We start from the raw sequence: 5612 nt of genomic DNA, 5'->3' as shown, positions 1-5612 counted from the left end.
CAGTGTTGGGGAATTGGGGAAGGGGAACAGCCAAGTTGTTGTCCTTCAATCTTAGTTGTGGAGGGCGCAGCTAGCTCAGCTCCAAGTCCAGTCACCATCCAGCTGCCCGTCGGCAACTTGCAGCCACTCAGCTCAAGGTGCTGTGTTCAATCTTAGTTGCAAGTGGGCGTAGAGCACCATCCCATGCAGGAGTCAAACCGGAAAACTTGTTGTTAAGAGCTCATGCTCTAACCACTGAGCTATCCGGCTGCCCGTCGGCAGCTGGCAGCTCAGGGCAGCTCATCTCAAGCTGGTGTGTTCAATCTTAGTTGTAGGTGGGCGTAGCCACCATCCCATGCAGGAGTCGAACCGGCAACCTTGTTGTTAGGATCACATGCTCTCACCAGTTGAGCCATCCTGCCAACTGTTGGCAGCTCAGCAGCAACTCAGCTCAGGCGCAGCTCACTGGCCCATGTGGGACTCAAATTGGTGACCCTGTTGCTCAGGGCTCGTGCTATTAACCAACTGAGCCACTCGGCCGGCCTTGAACTTGTTTCTGAAAAACACTTGTCTTTTGAATATAGCTCTCACCAAGAAGGCAGGATATTCTATTTCATTGTTGACAAATATTAGGCAACTTACTAACTGTTCTGTACCTTCATTTTTCCGTTGGTAAAATGGAGAGATGTCATGAAAAGGAGCATGATTTCTCAGAGAATAGGCCATGCTGTGGTAATAAATGAACCTCAAAATTTCCATGGCTTAACACAACAAAGTTAATTTTTTGCTCATAGGATGTTGATGAAAGTTGGTGACTTTCCAGGGTAACTGTCCTCCTTGTTGTGACCTATCAATTCAGGCTATTCCTATCACAAAAACATGTGACATTCATCTCAACGTGTAGTCTCCAGGACCTTCAGAGCAGAGAAGAAAAGAGCTGGAGTGTAGCACTCTCTCCTAAATGCTTCTTCCTAGAAGTGGCACCTTTCTCCTTCCAGCCCACTGGCCAGAACCAATCACGTGACCCTGCCTAATTGTAAGTAGGATGGAAAATCTGGGAGACAACATGGATATTCTATCAACACTAAATATCTCAGTGAATTTTCTGGTAAAATAAACATTCAAATTTAGGTTCCACTTTTATATTCTCTCATAGCACTCTTACTTCCCTTTCTAAGAGTTATAATTGCAATTATATTAATTCCTAATATCTTATTGTCTGTTTAGTTATTTGTCTCTCCCAATACTTCACATTGGCTGAGATCCTCTGTCTGATTCATAGTTGTATTCCCAGTGCTTAGCACAGTGCTTGGCATATAATATGGTAGTTTGTCAAGTTTACTGCTATATTTGTTAAGTGAATGAATATCTAATCTATATTGCTTTGACCTACAGTGGGGAAGAGACTTATGTAAGTGAGTGATAAATAGGTGCTTTTGAAGATTGAAAATAGGATGTCAGCACTTACATTATCAATAATGTGATAGAGTCATGGTAGACTTCATTTGCAGTTATACTTTTTTTCCTTCAGCCATTCAACATCTATTATTTCTCTGATTGCATAAAAAATGTTGACATTTTCTCTTTAATATTTTGGAAAACTATTGATAAAATTTTTATCAATCATTTGAAAAAGTTGATATAGAAAATCTACTGCAACAATTTTAGATTTCCTAATTCATCTGCATTTATATTGCTACATATTTTCTCAGTTTTCATCATTCTTTTTTTTTTTCTTTTAACTCCTTTGGGTATTACTAGAGAATCTACATAGGTTTTTCTCTACCCCTAGGGTTTTTATTTTTCAGAAAGAGCATTTGCATTAAATAGTAATTGATTCTGAATTTTCTATTTTGCCTGTTAGTACCATGTGGAAGGCATGAAATTCCGTAAAACTGTAATTTAAAAAAACCCCTATGGTTATATATCTTTCAAGATGGGAAAAGGATTATTGAAAATCTATTCTGCACCCGCTTTCCCCATAAATCTTGTGGCATTTAAAAATCACCTTCTTTATGATCAAGTATTTTATCTCTGGTGTCTGAAGAGTCCTTGTGAATATTGTATTTTTGTTTCTTAGAAAAGAGCAAAGAATTAGGCTGTTCTCTTGCTGTTTAAAAAAGTGATTTCCTCCCAGAACAGAATGTTTAGGGGAGATAAGAGTTTTCAACCTCAAAGCTATATTTCAGTCAGAGACTCAATGTCTGGATCATTAGATACAAGCAGAATGATAAAGATGTCTTGCCCGAGTTACATTCAGGGGAAAAGATAATGCTGGCCTTAAATTAGACCAGGGATGCACTTCAGACCAGTTTTTAAAGACTTGGTAATAAGCCATTCTAAGCTTGATACATTCTGTTGCTGAAAAGTCCCCTTTAAACCCTCAGTAAGACATTTTAATTCCTTTGAAGTCATGGGTGATTTGAAATTGATTCATTCCTTATTAACCTTACCTAGTAGTTCTACAGGTACTGTAAAAATGAATAAACAACCCAGTGCTGGTGTCAGCCTGACCAGCGTGTGCCCACCACTTCACTTCCTTTTTTTCCAGATGGTCTTGCAGGCCAGCCACCTGGGCGCCTGCCAGCACTGATGGCTATTGGAAATGGACCAAACTTCATACATCAGAGGATCTAAGAAGCAGACTGCATTCCATTGTTCAAGTTTTTCTCTTTAAATTCATCTTCCCTTATGGGCCATATGTTGTTTTGCCTGTCTGCAAGTATTATTCCTGTCTTTTCGTTCTTTGAAAGGCTCAGTAATATTTTGGGGGAAATAGTGTGTTGGCTTAAATAAGCTTTTTATTATGAATAGAAGTAGAGATATATTTTCCTTGGCCTGGCTTGGACACACTATTGTTTTCCCAATTATTTTTGTTACGTATTTTGGAAATTTAAAATTTTTTAAGTGACTGAAACTCAGATGCCAGCTGTCCCATGGACAACTTCTGTTCTCATTTCATGCAAACCTAGACACAGGACTCAGCACCATTATGCAGTCCCCAGAAAACCCACTTATAGGACTGTGGTGAATATGGTGAATTTGAATCCTTGTTCTGGTCATGGGACCTTTGATACGTAAATTAACCTCTCTAAGCCTCAGTTTCCTTATTTCTAAAATGGAGAGGCTGGGAATAGTACCCACCTCACAAAGTTGCTGTCAGGATCAAATAAAATAATTCGTGTTAAGTATTCAATAAATTGTGGCTGTTTATTAGTGCGCAATATAGATTTTGGAAGACTTTTTATTAAGTAAAATTTCAAACATGTATAAAAGTAGAGAGAAAAGTACAATGAAGCCCAAGTTACTCATTTCCCAGCTTCAAGGATTATCACTTTATGGTCAATCTGATTTCATCTTATTTTCCACTCCTTTCCCCAGTATTAATTTGAAGCAAATCACAGATTTTATATCTTTTTACCCATAAACAGTTTAGTATATGTTTCTACAAAATAAAGGCTTATATTTTTATTTTATTTTTTATTTTTTTGGCAGTGGGCACAGTTTATTCCGCTTTATGCAGACACTGTCCCACACTCTCAGGAGCTTAAAAATAATACATTGAAACACATGGCGTCTGTCCCCCTACATCCCCTGGAGACATAGAAAGACATTTGGCTGAATAAGCCTTATGTTTTCAAATAACTGTAATACCATTATCATATATTAAATTAAATAAAAATTCTTTAATATCATCAACTGTCAAGCCATGGTTCAAATTTCTGATTTTCTCCTAAAGATCATTATTACAAAAAATCATTTTACTTGTTTAAATCTGGATCCAATTAAGGTCTATATGTCTTGATTGTTGGTATGTCTCTTAAGTCTTTTTTTTCCAATTCTTATTTTATTTATTTTTAAACTTATTATAATTTTTTGGTGACTTAGAACTACGAAACGTATTCCTTCACAGTTCTGAGGTCCAGAAGTCCAGAACCAGTATTACTGGGCTGGAATCAAGCTGTTAGCTGGGTCCTGCTCCGTCTGGAAGCTCTAGGGGAGAGTCTGTCCCTTGTTTCTTCCAGGTTCTGGTGGCTCCAGCATTGGCAGTCTTGCCTGGTGGCCACATCACTTCAATCTCTGCCTCTGTCTTCACATCACCTTTTTGTTTCTGTGTCGGTCTGTGTAATCCCCCTGTCTTTTTCTTGTTAGGTATGTGTCTTTTAAGTCTTTTTTAATCCTCAGATTTCCTCATCCTCTCTGTTTTCCTCTTGCAATTTAAGTGTTGAAGAAACTGGTCACCCATTGTGTGTGGCATGTTTTCTTGTCTCCTATGTGTCTTGTGGACTGGTAGTTCGATCTTGAGGCTTTGTCAGATTCAGGTTAAAATTGTCAACAGGACCACTTCATAGGTCACGTGGTCCCTCCAAATGGGACCTGGTGTCCAGTTGTCTCTTTTTGCTAGCAGCCATTGGTGATTAATGCCTATATTCACTAATTCACTTGGGGTTGCAGAGTGATTCACTTGGAGTTGCAGAATGGTGATACTCTGATTCTGTCATTCATCATTTCTTTTTTTTTTTTTTTNTCTTAACCATCGCGCCACTCGGCCGGCCCGACACACAAAGTTTTGACTCAGAGTGTGGGTTGTTAACCATTTACCAGCACGTTGCTGCATGCCAGGCCTTCCCTTCTTAGCAATCGTTGCATCAGAGCTCAAGAATGAAATGTGTATTTTTAAAATCTAGTGTCTGTCTTCTCTGCTTAGACTATAAACTCCATAAAGGCAGAGAATATTTCTAGCTTACCCATAGCTGTTTCCTTAGAGCCTAGCCCAGTGTCTGGCATTTGGCAGGTGCTTGATAAATATTTTCTTAATGAATGGGTGGATGAATGAGGGAATTCAAATCCTAACTTTCATCTTTCTGCTGCCCAAGATTCCCTTACATTTTTTCTTACATTTAATATTATTTTAGTTAACATTGAATGGCAAATCTTGCAATTTCTTTTTTTTTGGTATCTTACAACGAATCCATAATGCTTATTTTTCTTTCTTCTGATAACAAAGCTTCTGATTAAATGGTATCAAAACAATGCATCCACTTCATTAATATTGTTTTATCTAAATGACTTTCATTAAACAACTCATTATGCAGTATAATGCAGCATTTTTCAAACTTTTTGTGTATAACACAAAGTAATAAATCCATATAAATTGCAACTCTAATGAATATGTACATATATGTGTATGTATGCATAATGCAATATATATGTGTGTATGTGTATTTATTTTATTTTATTATTTATTTATTTATTTATTTATTTATTTATTTTTAAAAATTTTTATTGGGGAATTGGGAGATGGGAACAGTGCTGGGGAATTGGGGGAAGGGGAACAGACAAGTTGCTGTCGTTTTGTTCTTCAGTCTAGTTATGGAGGACGTTGCTTCACTGGCCCAAGTAGGCACCATCATTGCGCTCTTCCCAGGCGAGGCACATCAGTCGCTGGCTTCTGGACGGCCGCTCACTGCAGCTGCTGGCTACATACAGTAGCCAATGGCAACCCACTGCCACAGGGGCTACAGCCTACGCCGGTGCCGGTGACTCACAGCAGTCCAGCTCCAGGTTGAGCTGTTGTTCAGCATTTTAGCTGTAGAGGGCAGTGTCACTGGCCCTCATATGTGGGATCTGAA

The 5612-nt window shown here is 38.5% G+C and overlaps 1 long non-coding RNA gene across 2 annotated transcripts in view; it reads left to right on the top strand.

Annotated features, from left to right (window-relative positions):
* Positions 1-3155, top strand: part of LOC109382773 (uncharacterized) — a 50968-nt gene extending 47813 nt beyond the window's left edge. For both annotated transcript variants that reach the window (XR_002123983.1, XR_002123982.1), the window contains 2 exons: positions 839-1015; positions 2531-3155. This is a non-coding gene — a long non-coding RNA (uncharacterized LOC109382773). The remainder of the gene's footprint in view (positions 1-838; positions 1016-2530) is intronic.
* Positions 3156-5612: the final 2457 nt, after the last annotated feature.

Source organism: Hipposideros armiger, unplaced genomic scaffold (assembly GCF_001890085.2).
Source record: "Hipposideros armiger isolate ML-2016 unplaced genomic scaffold, ASM189008v1 scaffold_70, whole genome shotgun sequence".
Taxonomy (NCBI): domain Eukaryota; kingdom Metazoa; phylum Chordata; class Mammalia; order Chiroptera; family Hipposideridae; genus Hipposideros; species Hipposideros armiger.
The sequence above is the reverse complement of the archived record's forward strand: the minus strand, read 5'-3'. Positions and strand labels throughout refer to the sequence as shown.